Genomic DNA, 18,586 nt, shown 5'->3' on the forward strand with positions numbered 1-18,586 from the left:
TTATAAACTAACTCCGTTTGACAAAAGTAATTTAGTTTTTTTTAAATGTAAAATATGAAATGCTTCTGTAGGTATTGTGTTCTCCTGGCAAGATTGTACCTTATTTTATTTTCCACAAATCAGTTGTGTATTTTATAAAATATATCTGGGAACCTTACCTGAGAAGCTTTTGGAGTAAATGTTACTTTTAAGTAACTTTGCACAACACAACATACAACATGGGAAAGGGTACGACATCCTAACTTCCTTGTAAGGAAAGCTAAAAGATCATTCCTGTTTCCTATTAGGATCTTCCTTATTCATTTCACAATATACCCTGTTGTGTCGGCTAACTTCAGGACAGTACAGGGGAGAAGTTCAGGACAGTACAGGGGAGAAGTTCAGGACAGTACAGGGGAGAAGTTCAGGACAGGAATTTGATTAGATGATGATTGCTCTACTTTTATGACACGCAGTTCTTAGTTTAACTGCTAACCTCATGAAAGTTATCTTCAAAACTATTTTTTTAGCAGAGAAGCTGAGATGACATGTATCCTACAAGCTTAGTAGTGGATGCCAGTGTAGAACAATTTTCTGAATGGTTGCCATGACTTTTTTTCAGTAGTTTCACAGCTCCTTGATTGACATTGCCTAATACATAATGTTGCCTACTCTGCAGGAGCGTCTGTGCCGTGTCCGTAGTGGGGAAGGCAGACAGGAGCTAGAGTGCAAGAGCCTGAGGGAGGTTCTTGAAGCTTCAGAGAACCGTGCCACAGACCTGGAGCTGCGACGCCGCTCATTAGAAGGGGAGCTTGAGCGTGCTCGACTAAGCCTTGCAGAAAAAGAATTGGAAACCCAGACCCTTCAAGAGCGGGCACACCACCTACAGGAAGATCTTACACTAAGTGAAGACAAAGAGGCTGCTCTCCAGAGAGAGGTTCAGCGATTGAGCCTGGCATTGTCGAGGGCACAAGATAGTGAGCAGCAGCTGCAGGAGAAGTCCCTGGAGCTGATGCAGGCACTGGAAGAAGCAACAGCGGGCAGAGGTAACCTGCAAGGCGACGTGAGCCAACTACAGGCAGCTCTGACGGCAGCTGAACAGGACAGGAGAGTTCTACAGGTAACACATACAGCTTAACAGTCAACAACAATGGATAGGCATTCATGCACATCATATTAGTGATGGTATCTGAGAAAGGTTTAGCCTTTCTTATACCTTGTATATATATATATATATATATATGTGTTCAGTGTTCCTCTATCCTCCTTAGGAGCGTCTAGACTCAGTTCGGCAATCTCTAAGTGAGAGCAAGAGGATGAATATGCGCCTCACCCAGACCATTCAGGAACAGCAGCAACAGCTGGGGGACATGGAGCTGACCTGCAGAGGACTGCAAGCAAGATCCGATGATCTACAGCAGGTGAGAAAAGCAAAAGGAAGGCAGTGCAGAGACAGCATGCAGAAAACCGAATAACTAATCTGAAGGCTGTCAGACTGGCTATATGGGAGATCAAAGGATAACGAAAGAAGGGAGGAAAATAGAATGTGACATAAAAATCTCATACCTTTCCAGTGACTAGTGTTTGTACAAACCCCGCCATATATAAAAGTCTGTCATGTAATGGCACTGAAACTGGAAATAAAGCTGGGGAAGGAGCTTGCTCACACCAGGGTCGTATCTGGTAGAGAAGGGGAATCGTGTGTGTCTATATGTTTATTTAGATAATCTGATTCATTTAAAGTTTATATTATCATAAAGAGGTGTGTAACAGGGCCTATTACTGGAGCCAGAATCTACCTGGGAGTCTGCACGGCAGATTAAACAACAGGTTCCTCATTGAGAACCTTTAGAAGCCAATGCAACCAGAATAGGGGTTTTCTTTGGCCGAAGAGTGTGCTGCTGGTCAAAGTAGGCTGATACTCCATGTATGATGTTGTAAGCTGTTTTACGTTTTGGCCAAAAAAGCCTGTTCTGGTTTACACAACTTTTCTGTCCGTCTTAAGAGGTGGAGACGGACAGACAAGTTGTGTAAACCAGAACAGGCAATATACTTGATGGAGCCTATTTAAGGTTAGAACTTACATAGTACATACAAAGCAGACTGTGATGCAGAACAAACACATCAGCGCCTTAACCAAGTAGCATTTGTGTATGGTCAGTAACAGAAACAGAGTTTCATTCACATTCATTTTATATGCTCTGTATTCACTCCTTGACTGTTCTGGAAGCCAAGCTTAAGTTACACTAGGTGGCTAATAGGAGTGATGGGTGCTAGCTGTTCTTCTGAGACCAAGCTAGTCCTATTGTTCCTAAACTATTGTTTGCTTCCTTAAAGTCGTTGCTGAAGCAGCAGAAGAGAGAAGTAGAACAGGAGGCTGTGATGCTGGAGCTTCAGGAGAGAGTGAGACTTTTGCAAGGAGACAAGACACAGGTTGAGATGGACAAGCAGGAGATTCAGCATTCGGCAGCTGTTTTAGAAAAAGGGAACAATACATTAAGAATCTCCCTGGATAAGGTAAAACTCCATAGAGGTTAATCAAAAACTAAGCAAAGTTGTTCATACTAAATCACCAAACATTCACTAATCATCATATACCCTGGCAACACTTTTCAGGAAGTGAATATTTTTATTTTTCTTCTATTTATATTTTTTATTTGTTTTAACAGATATTAAAGTGTGTGATGTATTTCAGCACAATTGGCTCTGTTGTATGTCCTACTAGCTGTTGTATTAAAAGCTGCTCCTTCAACTGACTGAAAGGTTTAAGAGTGCTTTATGTCTTTGGTGACTTACTTTTACAATTTTACCATTAACACTAGTTGGACAAAACCACCGGACTGGAAGTTGGATGAATATTTTTAAGGATATATATATATATATATATATATATATATATTTAAAAATGAAAATTTCCCTTAAAAAAATTACTTATTCTGTATGTCATTAAAGACCCGAGAAACAACTACCGGCTAAGGTGATTCATCATGTCAACACTGCCATAGCTGGCAAGCAGACATCTGCAGTGATTCAAAACTAATACATATGTAATATTGACTACGTATAGAGGTCACCTTATTCTTTTTGCAAAGTGTAATAGCGGTATTTCAGAGGAGACGCCATCAGTCTCCTTGCAGGGTCCACACCGGCCTCCTACAAAAAGAGCTTGGTTTGTATTACATTATGCAGGGTTCTGTTAGTGAGATTTACCAATGCATTGTGCAGGCGCATTTATCACTTCTTGTGAGATAAGAATGCCAGGGTTGGACCTTTGTAATGCACAGTGTAGTTGGTTAGATATAGTGACCACATAGCTCCATTAACTGGGTCGCTTTTCCTTGAATTAAAATTGGTGTTGCTTTGCATGAAATGCTTTTTTTTTTATAAGCACCCCTGGTTAACGGAGCCTAATATTGCATGCAGTTTCAGTTTTAGTGAATAAACCCCTAAGACTATTGTTTTAATGTACAGGTGAAGCTTGAGCAATTGCAGATGGAGGGAGAGATCCAACATCTCAGCAACGAGAAGGATCAGCTCAGTCAATCAGTGATTTCTCTAAGAAAGAACCTCGCAGAAGCACAGAGACAGAACAAGTATCTGGAGGTGAGGACAAGCATCATTACTCCAATGATGTTTAATATAACATTCTGTCCCTTAAACGTGCCATTGATTATAATTAGCAAAGATAGTTGCATGTTATCTTACTCTGTAACAAGAGATGTCCCAGTGAGATAACAACATATGTTTTTGTGACACTGTAGAGCCCCGTGGAGGTGTTAAGTTGCATTTTTTTTATGCACATGATGTGCAAATTATATGAATGGGTCCCTGGGGTGGAGCATTTGGAGAGCGGGAGGGGGGGCAATGCTCTAAGATGCCTAAAAGTGACATGGCCCTCGTGCTACAGACTTTGCCACATCTGACATAGGAAACATTATTTTCTCTTAAATCCTGTCACTAATTGATTGATTTTCCCTGCAATCCAGATAGAGGGCTAAGTGTGTTTTTCATGCATCAGAGATTACTGCATTGAGAATTCAGTAGGAAAGCTTGGAACGTAAACCTACACATTACCTACACCAGCCTGATATCACGTGGCCTAGTTCCTTTAGCTTCATATCATCCGCCCTTCTTAGCTGGAACAGATTTCCCAACTTTACAAAGCGTTATACAGAGCCAGCTCAATGCTTATTGCAGTAAAGGCTTCAGGATGCATGGAGAGAAGTTAAAATTGTCAGCTTTACATCAAACTCCCAGTTAATGACCCTAAACAGCTGAACCGATCCTTGTCAGGCATTTTACCATGACACTGTTGTTCTCCTTCAGAGTCAGATAACAGAGCTTGAAAGGAGCCATGCACACCGCCTGACGGAAGTAACTTTGCGACATCGCCAGGAGCTAGAATCTGAAGGGGAAAGACTGCGTACTATTCAGCAACAGGCAGAAAGTACGCTCGAAGTACAAGAGCGAGCACATCGGCATCGAGTCAGAGGACTAGAGGATCAGGTAAACATTCATACATAGCTAGTTGTGTGTATAAAAGAGAAGATGATTGTTTGAATGCCCAAAGAAAAAATATTTCTTTGCTGCAACTCTCGGAATTCTTCTGCTTCACTTGTGCAACTTCACCACTTTTTGTGAAAAACTGACAGTCATCCTATAGAGGAGACAAAATGCCCATGTAAGTATGAGCCTCCTTGGGGCCACCGATAGTCAACCACAGGAAATAAAAGTGGCATGGATGTTGGGCAAGTGAAGCAGAACTTTAGAAGGCTGCAGTGGGGGAAAGGGTACTTCTTTCAGACATAGTGCTTCAGCAGGAAGGTAAACCAAGTGTTACCTTTAATATATATCCTTGATCCTTTAACCAATCCCCACCTTGTTTACATTAATTGTATCTATTTTAATTGTTCTCTTTATTGCCCCTTTTTGCTGGAGAGCATACATTTTATGCTACCTTTACTCGCAGATCTCAGCTTAAATACCCCCTTAATGTTAGCTCAAATGTGTCCAAAACAAGTACATTGATTACACTGTAAAAGAACAAGCTATGGGTAGTTTTAAAATATGAATTTAATTGTGTCAAAAGCAGAGCCCTGTGGAAAGAATTTAAAAAAGCAATTCATTAGTTAAGCAAACATTTTCGTTTCCTAACCCCTTAACGACCAATGACCTCACGGAAAAAGGTCAGTGAAAGACCAATGATAGCTTTCTTTGCTGAAATGTTACTGCAATGCCTTGATACAGAGGCATTGTGGAACACCTGAAAAGTTTTAGGGCCCTGTGCGATCACTTTCAGGAGTGGTCACATTCGCCATATTCAATATGGGGGCGGTTGACTGCTTATAAAGAGCTTAGGAAGCTTCAATATCGAGGCTTTTGCAACACCAAAAACTACTCCCATGCTACCCACTAAAAAGTAAATGACCGCCGAGAGCTTGTGAGAATTATGTGCTCCCCCTGTAGGATGAATACAGGTCAATAGAACCCAGCTGACTAGGATTATCTAGTTCCAACAAAACAAAAAAAAGCCCAAAAATAAAATGTATATTTTTATGAGCAAGTCCCAAAAATTGTCTCTGTATCCTGGCATGGAACAAGTTAAAACACTAGCATTTGAAGTACACTGAGGTGTCTAGTTTCCAAAAATTATGGTTTGATGGGGTAAATTGAATTAGCCGGCTTCAAAGATGTCCCATATAGGACATGAAATGTTGGGTTTTGAAATAGAAATACGCCTTGTACTTATTACCTTATACAAAATTGGGTCTATATATCTAATTTCTAATTAGATATTAGATTCTATTTAGTTTTTTCATTAGTGTTTAATTTTCAAATAAAAGTCATAAAACGTGTTTGGTTTTTTTTTACACAACTGTTCACCATATTTTTTTTATAGTAAATTAGATGATATAATCAAAATAATGCTATCTAAAGCCTTTCTTGTCCTGAAAAAAACAATATATAATGTGTGTGGGTAAATGAGAAAGAAGAAAAATACAGCTAAACACAAGCACTGCACAAATGTTAAAACAGCCCTGGTCACGAGGGGTACTGTATGCTGTATCTGCTCAACAATCAGTAAAAAAAAAAAGATGATTTTATTACAAAAGGCGTGCATCTCCTTATTAATTGTGATTAAATGTTCATTATTGTATATTTTTGTCTCCGACCAGCTTAACACCTTGCAGGAGCAGCTGGATCAGGACATGAGGCGTAGGAAGACCACACGTCAGTGATTCTTCAATAATTTCACTGTGGAAAAGAAGACTGTTCAAATACTGTGTCTAAAGACAACCAGTTCTGTGCCAACCTTGACTCATAAACTATTGATTGGAATGTACACCAGGGGAGGGTTTGCACCTTCTGGCCTGGGGGCATGTAAAGCCAAGTGGCACTGCCCCTACACTCTAACACACTTACACACCAACATACTTTAACACACAAACTTAATTGTGCAGCGCTCTGTCTTCACAGCAGTTCACACTCTCTGTGCGAGCTGCTGTTCTAGTACATTTTATGTGACCCCACTGTACTAGCACAGCCTCTCTCTCGAAAATTAGGGGCAATTGCCTCTGCCCTTGGTGTACATTAAGCCATACACTTTTCAAAGCAGAGATATATAAATCCATAGACTGGCATGGACCACTTTTGTTTTATTTTATAAAATCAGGGATACTTTCTGTCAATACAATGCAGAGGGAGATGAAAAAAGCCCTCTGAAACCAGTAAAATATTTCTTCTATGTGATAAGCTTCTGGGCATTATTGTTGTTGACTGTTAAGCCAGTGGAAATTAAATTTTTTATAAACCATAACTTCCATAACGCATTTGGCCACCAAATGAGTATGTTTCAGTTCATTTAATTCTTAATTTTTGGTGCTAACAACTGATATCCTCATTTTTTTTTATATGACTGCATTTTCTGTTAGTGGTAGCATCAATAAATATAAAATCTGTAACTTGTGCTCCCTTTAGACCATACTATTTACATAATTATTTTACAATTGGTTCTCTCATAAAAAGTAAAAAAAATGTAAAAAAAATTATAAATATAAAGTTAAGAATTTAATATTATTATAATAACATCTAACAAATGATTCTGTAGTACATGAGTGTTTTGACATGTATTGCAGTAACCTCTAACCTTATTTAGTTATGTTATTGGTAGAAGTGGCATCTTGTACATGTAATATTGCTGCCACAGCTGTTTCTTTCCAATACAGGTTTATTTTATTCTTGAACAAATATCATATCAACTCATATCAACTGTGTTGTAGAAACGGCCAATGTGGATATTTGTTGTCATTTTACACAAGGTTTTATATAATTTGAAGTTTTATTATATAAACAGTATATATATATATATATATACCACGTGAATTTTTTTAACACATGCAGCATTTATATATGTATTTGAATTAAAATGTTTCTTATGAAAATAAATAGAATTTCGTCTTCTTGTCAAAAAAACCCAGAATATAAAGCTTTATTAACCCCTTCATGACAAAGCCTGTACATGTACGGGCTCACAATGCGTTATTTTTAATGGGTTTAAGGACAACCCTTTATTAAACTTTTTAAATATATATTTGTTTGATGCATACTTTGGTTCGAATGTATTGTATAAACAAAGATCCAAGTGAAATTAACATTTTCAGATTACGTCCGTGAAAGGCTTGCTCCATCTACTATGCTTCATTGAACTCAGTTCCAACACATGATTATTCATACATTTTTCAGGGAACACTTAAATGTCATGGGACATAAAAGCAGGCACCAATAGGTTATTGCATATAAACTGAAAAACATCTTTGAATTAAACCTGGGGAAATATTAAAATGTCAGCTCTGCAGTATTATTTTCTTTTCGTGCCAGAGAGCATAGTTAATGTGTTTATGTGGATCAGAACCTTTAACAGAGGACACAGATGGCTGCTCCCTAAATTGCTTTGCTGATTTTTGTGTAAATATTAAAAGCTTTTACACAAAAAAATGTGCTTTCGATTTCCTTTAACCCCTTAAGGACTAAGCTATTTTTTCTATTCTTACACTTAAGGGCTGAAGGTTTTTTTTGCACTTTTGCTATCTTGTTTTCAGTCATAATTTCCTCTCCTCTCAGTGTGATTTAGTTTAACCACCCAAATTATATATATATTTTTTGTTTCTTGAAACTTTTTCTTTAGTTATACAGGCTGCACCACCGAATAGCAACCAAATTGAGATTACAGTCAAAGACCATAAAATATCACTTCAATAGTTTATTTTGCTTTCTTTTAAAACCATACTTAGTATATATTTTTTTGAAAGTTGGCAACATAGAATATTTTACTAGGGTAATTTTAACATTCTTTATTTAACCATTTTTCTCTTATTACATATTGTAACGGGTTCACCAGGAGAGCTGTAGTAACACTTCCAGCACCAGCCAGCATGCGCACCTTGGAACCCTGCTATGTGTACCCAATAAGTAGACACAACTACCTTGAACTGAGTACAGCAGGAATGAACAGTTTATTGTTGTAAAACATAGACTGATATAGCCACAGAACTTCATTAACATAAATCAACATTGATAAACAGGTACATGTAGACAACCCAACCTTTAATGCCCTTTAGCTACTGATACCCCTGGTAGCCATCCTGTTAATGGGATTACTTTACACAATGGAGTTCCTGCCTGTTTGGCAGCCAGGCTGGAGCCATCTCTGAGTACCTTGGGGCCCTCTATGACAGGTCATTCTGTCACACATATTGCAGTATTTCCCAGTATACGCTCAAGTACAGACACTTGATTTGTATTCAGCAACACCCTCAGAGTACGGCAATATCTCACAAGCCTGGATATGTCATGTTATTCGTACATTGCATTCGCCTACCCAGAATCCCTTGTGGTTGTGGCAGCACCATGAGATTTCTGAGGGGAAAAAAACAAGCCTTCTGGCTTGTCTGGTGTCTGCAGATGAGTGTTTAATAATGCTTCTACTACCCCCTTAACTTTAAGTGGAAGGGTTTTCCTTCACCTTTACCCACCATAATATTTTTTGTCTCTAGCACACTGGGCTACCTAGAGGAAGAAAATGATTCTCCTGCTTCTCCTAAGCACATAAATATTATATATGTGTAGTATGTCAACATTACACAATCACAACAGACCCCCAAATCACGATGCAAAGTGGTTTCACCTTTATTTTACAGATGAACCAGAGGGTAAAATGCCCCTCAACACCAAAATAAACCCTATATTTCCCTGATGGCACCTCACCTCAAAGACAGCGTATTTACCTTTCCATGTGTCCTACCGTAAGCACAAATCTAATGGCAACAAAGAATTTGGGGGTTTTCTGTGTCTTTTCACATCTCAGGCATATTTTGGGATAGATGCTGCATGCCGAAATACCAAACAAATTATCTTCCACTTCTGCCAAGCGCAGAGATACCGCGTGTGTGGTATGGCAATATTACACGTTCACAAGAGACTCCCAAATCATGACAGTGTAAAGAGGTTTCCGCTTTTTTGCAGTGTAGCCATTAAGACACACATCATGATTGGGGAGGGGAACTACCCTTAAAAATCTAAATAGCTCCTGTAACCTATGTATTCTCTGAAAGCACATCACCTGAGCACATAAAAGATACCCCACTTACCTTTCTAGGTGGGCCGCCACCACCACAAATATAATGGGAATCCATATTTCTGCACATAGAATGAATGCTACAGGTTGTCTTTCCTTTTTATTCTTGCACACATAACATGATTTAGGGGCAATTTTTTAAATGTTTTTTGGTGTCTCTCTTTCCCTGGATTTGGGGACAGCACGTCACCTGGGGTCTCTGGGTGAGATCCAGAGAGTTCCCAGGTATGATTAAAGAACAGCTTGGTCTTAAAAAGGGAGAGGACGGAAGGTTCTGTCCTAATTCATTGCTGCGGTGTTGTTTTACGTATCACTGCCATGATTATGTATATCATTTGTCCCCCTCTTTTTTTGCTGTTATGTCATATTTTACCCCAAACAAGGCAGGTTTAGGAGGGTGCAAACAGTGAGCCAACCTTGCGGTGAAGGGAATGGCCACCCCGCCACTGTATTGCCACTGTAATTCCATGCAGAAATGAATACACTTTTAAGAAGTCTTTTCTGTTTCTATGGCAACAGCCACAATGTTCCAGCTTTTGTGTTATATGACAAGCAAAAATTATATATCGGGAATTCAACTACCAATGATCTTTCTTAAGCCACATTTAGTTACAAAAGTGTTGGTTCCAGTGTGTTTGGTATTGTCCATGGTACTGAATAAAACAAAAATACTAGGATCTTCTCTTCATACTGTATATTACCATTTCTCTTGTGTCGTAGAGGTTCAGGGCCTATAAATTATATTTCATTATTAGTAACCCTTGTTATTCTGATTGTGCTTTTGGGTCTTAATTGTTGTGTGATAATGGGTTGGGTACATATTGATCTGAAATGGGCAATATGTTTTTGTTCGATTTTAGTCTTGCATTTTTTATACATATTGGCAAGCAGTCCCTATACACATCAAAAAATCATTCCAATGCTATTAGTAAGTGTTTATAATGAGACATAAGAAAGTTATTTGGAAAATTCCAAAATTGTGGAATATACAACAAATTGCTGGCTCTAGATGTAAGTCATATGCAGCAAGCTATTAATCAGAACAAGATTATTCATGTCCATTCAATGTTTGTTTTAAAGTATAATATTCTTTTCTTTTCAGGTATTTTTATATATTTGACCTTTGTTTTAAGTATAATTTACCATATGCTTCCTCGCTTAAATGGTAACTCTTTTAGTTATTGTCCTATGGTTGAAAGAAATATGCTCTGGCCCATTTTTCAATTTTGAGGACGACATTTTTACTCGCTGCCTAATATATCCCACCCACTGACAGGTGCCATGACTTCAGATTTGCATATATATATATATATATATATATATATATATATATATATATATATATATACACCCACTGGCCCCTTTATTAGGTACACCTGGTTAATTGCTTGTAAACACAAATAGCTAATCAGCCAATCACATGGCAGCAACTCAATGCATTTAGGCATGTAGATGTGGTCAAGACAACTTGCTGAAGTTCAAACCGAGCATCATAATGGGGAAGAAATGGGATTTATGCCCGTCTGGCATGGTTGTTTCCAGACGGGGTGGTCTGAGTATTTCGGAAACTGATGATCTACTGGGATTTTCAGGCACAACAATCTCTAGGGTTTACAGAGAATGATCCAAAAAAGAGAAAATATGCAGTGAGCGGCAGCTGTGTGGACAAAAATGCCTTGTTGATGTCAGAGAAGGATGGGCAGACTGGTTCGAGATGACAGAACTCAGCAACAGTAACTCAAATAACCACTCGTTACAACCAAGGTATGCAGAATACCATCTCTGAACGTGCAACACGTCAAACCTTGAGGCAGATGGGCTACAGCAGCAGAAGACCTCACCGAGAGCCACTCGATTTCAGCTGCGACATTCAGATGGCAGGGTCAGACTTTGGTGTAAACAACATGAAAGCATGGATCCACCCTGCCTTGTATCAACGGTTAAGGCTGGTGGTGTAATAGTGCGAGGGACATTTTCTTGGCACACTTTGGGCCCCTTTGTACCAATTGAGCATTGTTTAAATGTGACAGCCTACCTGAGTATTGTTGCTGACCATGTCCATCCCTTTATGACCACAGTGTACCTATCTTCTGATGGCTACTCCCAGCAGGATAATGCACCATGTCACAAAGCTCACATTATCTCAAACAGGTTTCTTGAACATGACAATGAGTTCACTGAACTCCAACGGCATCCACAGTCACAAGATCTCAATCCAATAGAGCACCTTCGGGATGTGGTGGAACGAGAGATTCGCATGATGCATGTGGAGCCGACAAATCTGCAGCAACTGTGTGATGCCATCATGTCCATATGGACCAAAATCTCTGAGGAATTTTTCCAGCACCTTGTAGAAAGTATGCCACGAAGAATGAAGGCAGTTCTTAAGGCAAAAGGGGGTCCAACCTGGTACTAGCAAGGTGTACCTAATAAAGTGGCCAGTGAGTGTATATATATATATATATATATATATATATATATATATATATTGTTTTTATAAGCACCAAAAGTATTTTCTTTTGAAACCATATTCATAAATGTACATTATTATATTAATATTCATACGTTATTTGTACATTGTACACAGCCAATGGGAACAAATACCCAAAAATATTATTGAAAGTACTTTAGTTTTGTTGATTCCTTGATATTCACTAATTTGCCCTAATTTGGAAACCCCATTTTCTAAGGATTCACAACTATTTTGCAGTTACAGGGAAATTATTACAATGCGCGCAACACTTTTTTTTTAAACTAAGCAAGATAAAACTATATGTTACTGATAAGAAGACAACTGAGGGTATTACAGTAGGACCATTTTGACATTTTTGGGGTTCAGATTTCTTGTGCAGAATATTTGAAGAAAAAAACATCAGTTTATATTAGCCCCATAGCAATGTCCCGCATGTGCAGGTGTTGGCATGTTTTGTGGAAGGTACAGGGCCGGAACAGGAACACTCGCATTTTAGGGGAATTTGCAGATTGCTTTTCTGAGCTAATGTTCTAATTTGGACAGTTTTGTGGGCTCTTTATCCACTGTTAATGTGAAACAGCACAGACTTTCACTGATTTTTCACTTCCCAGACCTAGTCAGAGTGTCACCCCTACCAGCCAATGGTCCCTACTGCATGCAAGAGGGACAATGGGGCAACTACCTGGGACTGCAGTGCCAGAACATGAAAACAGGAGATGCTGGGAGCTATGCACAGAGTTATATGTCTCATAAAGATTTACCTATGTGATATCATTTTCTTAACATTATGAAATATTGAATTACTTTTGTGAAAGATGGTGGCCTAATAATTGTATTTATCTACGGCCCCAATACATTTAGAGACACCCCTGCAGAGACAAAAACACCAGGCACATCCAGACACCTTAATTATGAAATTTGTGTTAAAAGTTATTATTATTTTATATGTGTGTACGACATTTCTTTATATCATTTGACTCAAATTACATATTTGGAAGTGTGGTCATGGAAAGCCAATACAAATAAGCCATTGGAGTGAACACCGCTATATTGGCAGAAGTTCGCTGGGAGGTTCGGAGATGCGGATGAAGAGAGAAGAGAGAAAAGAGAAGATAGAATAGAGTAGAAAGGAGAAGATGCGAGACTTGAAAGCGGTTGGCTTTCCTCCTTGGCTCGCCCTCACTTGATAGCAGGTCTGGACTGGTGATGAAAAGCGGCCCTGGCACATTGGGTTCTGATGCCTCTAATTAACACATGTGCTGGATATATGCTAAGGTTTATTCTCATATGCTGTGCAGTCATGCATATCCTTTCAGAGGTTGCATATCACTGGACCAAATATGTCCCTTTAGCAGTAAGTATGAGTCACTATTAGCAGCTCATCTGGCATTTGCCCATTCTACCAGATGGCCAGTCCGGGGCTATTTGATAGTATACCTGCTATACTATATAAGCATTTTATTATGTATACCTGTGTGTGTTTGTCAGTAATGGTATATGTCAGTTATATATGTATTCACCCAAACAGAACTTCTGCTGCCTGTACCTTCCATTAATATTCAGTAGGCTTTGGTTAGGACAAACTGCAATGAGGTAAGGAAATAAATTAAACAATTTGAAAATAATGTTACAAATGTCCCACAATGAATAATACTCAGATATGTTGGAGTTTATTGACTGAAGTGGAAGTTTCCAAGAATCTCATGCGCTTCATAGTGCCCCTGAATGGCAGAAATAAAATGTGGTCACCCTAGCGGGGAGCCTCATCTGCCCGCAGTGCACGTCAGCGCTTAAGTGTTGTCCATGCTCTGTGTCTGTGACATCAACCATACAGTCAGTGTTAGCAGTGACACATGGGCCTAGTTAGGATTAGTTGGACAGAGGAATCTGTCACCTCTTGACTTTTATATAAAGTAAAATAGTCCCTGTTTAGCTTAAAAAACTCAAATTCAGAACTGATTTGGACCAAAAGATACACAGTAGATATATGTATTTTTAAGTGGAATATGTTAGTGTTGATAACTGAGTTGGGGTGGCAGTAACCATTCGAGCCGCTTTAAATCCTTCTGAACTGGATCCTGCACATACTTTCATGTGTCCAGCAGGGGGCGGTAGATTCATTCCATTGATCGACTTTTAGTTGCTCATTTCCCAGATGTCTCTGTCTGCCCAAAATTCACCAAGGCTGCTGAGGTTTTATTTCATTGATGTGGGGATACAATATGTTGGCCTTGTGGGCACAATAGGAATTAACAGTATTAAGTATGTGACATGAACAGCAATGGAAATCAGTAATCCACCTCTGGCCTCCAGACGAGTTTTATCATTTGATTTAGTAACATGCAGTGAACTGTGCAAGGTGCTGATGTTCTAAGCCAGGGACTAACAATAATCCAGAATTAATTGTCATGTGTGCGGATCTGAGAGATACCCAGGCCCACAATGGGAAGTAGTTTAGGATTTGTTCCCAAAATATTTAAAGCAGGGTGGTAAATATTTTGAGGTTTTTGGAGCTTGTGAAGGGCACACTGACTTCTCAGAGTCTACTTTCTAACTTTCTAGAAGTGCAAATGTTTTCTTTGTAAGAAGGACCAGAGCAGGACAAATTTTAATACGGATCTGGAAGACTCCATCTGGGATCCATTCTTAATCCCTTACTGCGTTCAGCTGTAGTGAATTGAGGACACCCAATGAAACACCTGCACTTCTGAGCCATACCTCCAACAATGGCCAAAGGGACACTTGTTTGGGGGGGGGGGGGTATGATTAGAGACTTGGCAAGAGGGCACGGATTTACCAAAATTGTTTATGTGACTTTGTGACCTATTGACACCAGCAGTATATTCTTTATATACAGATTAATTTACACATTGGGTTCTTAATGTATCATTCTTCTTCTCCTCAAGTCTTTGCACGTTAGGGATATTTTTTCTTTCCTCCCTATTTACATTCACTCTATGTTCTTTTTCTTTACATCTTTTCTCTCTATCCCTTATCATTCTTTGCCACAGTTTCTTCTTTCTTGTCACTCTCATCCCCATGCTTTTACACAGTCAGTCTCCTTCCATCCCCCTCCTCCAGCTTCGCTCTCTCACTCTCTCTCTCGCTCTCTCTCTCTCTCTCTCCTTCTCTCTTTCTCCATATACTGCCTTCCTTGTTCCTGTGCTGGCACCTGCCCAGACTGTTAAGGGAAAGAAAACAGTCCAAGAACCTGCCAGATCTTTGAGCTGGGCTCCAGCGCCTGCCTGGAAGAGGTGGGGCAGCCTCCTGAGTCAACAACAGCCACCAACAGGTGCGGAAGCAATTCCGGCCAGGGTGGGGGTGGCAAGACCTAAAGAGCGGACTGAATAAACGTGCCAGTGCTAGGCTTTCCTCCCTCCATGTGATCATCACTTGTTTTCCAGGGATATAGGAAAGCACAATGATTTACACACACATCGGATACACACTGAAGGATAAATATACAGTAACACCTGCAGGCAGGTCACAGCAGAACATAACCCCTCCGTGTATTACAGAAACTGCAAAATATTACTTTAAACTACTGCTATAAGGCATCTACTACTACAGGTTTTTTTTTTAGATCTCATAGCTGGATTTAGATTTTGAATAATATGTGTTTTTGTCCTATAACCTCACCCCATCCAGCTCCCAAGTTGGAGTTGATTTAGAAGAAAGTATGAAAAAGGAAACAATCGCCTCCGTCCTCTATCATATTTATTGATTTTCTGTTTGTAAATACACCATCATTTATGTTTGCAGTGAACAGAATACAAATATTTAAAAAAATGCCTCAATTAGAAGATATCCACACAATAAGGCAAATAACAAATGGATATCGGCCCCCATTTACACAGATATTTTCGATTAAAGTGATGCGTCATCCATACTTTTCCCCAGTCATACTATTCATAATGGGCCACAAGAAAGATGATGTGTCTTAAGTGTGGGAGCAAGGGAGCTGATCTATTTCACTGCTTTTGAGAAATTACAAGAGTTTTTGGACATTTCTGAGATTCTTACAATCGACCATGTCTGCCAATACAAACAATTACCCCAGAGTTGTCAGTCCTGGAGGGTGATTGGTGGTGGATACAGGGGTAACAAATCTATACTTTGAATTTGCATGGCAGCGGCTAGGAAGTCAGTGCTGTAGCAATGGGTTCAAGAGTCTCCACCAATATTGGGTCTAGAGTGGATTGACTAGAGGCAAGTCTCCATAAGGAGACAAAAACATTTGCAACTATGGACCCGGTTTATAAATCTTCTATGCTTTATGTTAGCATTTAATAGCTTCTACTGCCATGTATGTTTTTACTGCCATTAACTCCCAGACATGTGACTGTAGTTGCTCTCTCTTTAATGAATTTGTTCTTGTTTCTCAGATTTTACAGACTTATATCAATACCATTGTCTACAGGAGGAAAACAGATTACCACAATATGAGCTATCATACCTGAAATCAGGATATGTGTGACAAACTTCATCATAAGACAAATTTGAGAGTTTTCACATGCCACATATATTATTGATGCTTACTAACCAAAATTTTGCTTTGGCCCTAAATAACATTGAGGGCACTGATAACCCTATTAGTGTATGATCACTGCTAACCGCACTCAAGCATGCAAAACACTGATCACTCACACACTAAGACATTGAGAGTACAGCTGCAGTAACTAATGTACATGAGACAATGTGCACAGTGACATGTTTAAGGGAGAAAGCTGGAGCCAAGCAAGAAACAGCTCAAAGCCTGGCCAAGTTGGAACTGGGTCCACCCAGTAGTGGTTCTGTTTAGTGGTGTCTCATTTAAGTTTACCACTGGCTGCCTTAACTGTAATCAGGAATCTTTTGGTGTATACATTTCTTGTGTTGATGTCGCTGAACCATCAGCTAATTACATGTATGGTAGCAACACATCAATGTTGGCTGCTGAGAATGAGATTCCACTCAGCATGTACAATAAACATACCATGTCATCTTCCCTGCTTTAAGTAGTTGCAGCTGAGGGAGGATTTAAATCAGACAGAAGAATTCTAGTAGCTAAAGAATATCTGCACTGATTGGCATGGGCTTCAGTATACATTTAACATGTAAATAGTGCTTGATTGCTCCTTTAACAGTCCCTACATCGTTCAACCTGGTAACCTACAGAACAAGAGCAGAACATGTGAATATTTTTAGAATAATTACCATAAGTCCGTGTGTGTTGAAATGGTGGACATTCAGCTTTAGCAGAGATTTAGTATTGATTGTGTAAGCAGTCGAATATTCTGATGGTTATCCCTTTGATTATTGAATTCGATCAACATAATCATAAAACAGCGGAACTGTCTGAAATAAAGGTTTTATTTTGATCTCTGGCTCTGAGATAAATACTGAACTCTGTTGCTGTTTTTGAGCTAGCCGATTAACAGCTTGGTCCAACTGGAGATTATGCTGCTTAAACCCATTTGGCATATCCGCTATTATTTGTTTTGGATTTGGAGGTTGTCCTATTCAGTTTCTGAATACCACATCTGAGCTGTCTAACCTTCCCCTGTTAGGTCATTGAACCTTATATAAATTGAATTATTCATTAGTGGAAGGGTTCTCTGGTCTGAGTCAAGTTATTTTTGCATTTCTCTTTATATGTGATATGTGGTTCTTGTGCCGAGACAATAGATAACAATGCAAATGTCTAATTGAGTATGCAACTCAGAGGAGTTCAGAACAAAACTAAGCATCTACCTGGAAATAATATTATATGGTATGTGACCTTTCTTACATTTTATTTGGCCCTTTTAATTCAAAATTGTTATGCATTACTTGTTACCCTTTGTACAGCGCTGTGGAATACAATGGCTCTATATAAATCAGTAAACAATAACAATCAGAAATACTTAGAGCTCCCCATAAACATTAGTAGAGTTATCTCTACGTACACTCAGTGGCATACTTTGGCCAAGGTCTATGGTGGGAGATAGCCCCCGTGTCACTTCACTGGCCTCATCATTGGGCAGGTGGTGTATCTAGCTCTTAATGGTCAGCTTGGAGGATCAGAGATCTCCCTTATAACCGGCCTAGTTGTACTATTCAAGTTGTGCAGACCTCTGTGGTATAATTGCTATTTAAATTAGTTTGGAGATAGATGGGCAGTAGACAAGGTCCTCCTCAGCTTGGTAGGTCTGAGAGGGCACGTGGTGGCTGGTGGCGCTGCCGTGAGTCAGGTTTTGGGAGGTGACCCCCATAATTAATGTGCACATTAGTTACCACAGCTGTACTCTCAATGTCTTAGTTCGTGCGTGTTCAGTGTTTCACATACTTGAGTATGGTTAGCATTGATAATACACAAATAGGATTATTAGTGCCCTCAATGTTATTTAGGGGCACAACAAAATTTTGGTTTGTGAACATCAATAATATATGTGGCTACTAACACTGAAAACTCTGAAACTCGTCTCATGATGAAGTTTGTCTGTCACATATATCCTGATTTCAGGTTTGATGGCAACATC

General features: G+C 39.2%; 1 pseudogene; it reads left to right on the forward strand.

Moving 5' to 3' along the window:
- The window catches only part of LOC149288256 (uncharacterized), a 60,208-nt pseudogene extending 53,938 nt beyond the window's left edge, over nucleotides 1-6,270 (forward strand).
- The last annotated feature ends 12,316 nt before the right edge of the window (nucleotides 6,271-18,586 follow it).

This window comes from Sceloporus occidentalis, unplaced genomic scaffold (assembly GCF_023333645.1).
Source record: "Sceloporus occidentalis isolate IW3139 unplaced genomic scaffold, rSceOcc1.0.p SCAF_53, whole genome shotgun sequence".
NCBI lineage: Eukaryota > Metazoa > Chordata > Lepidosauria > Squamata > Phrynosomatidae > Sceloporus > Sceloporus occidentalis.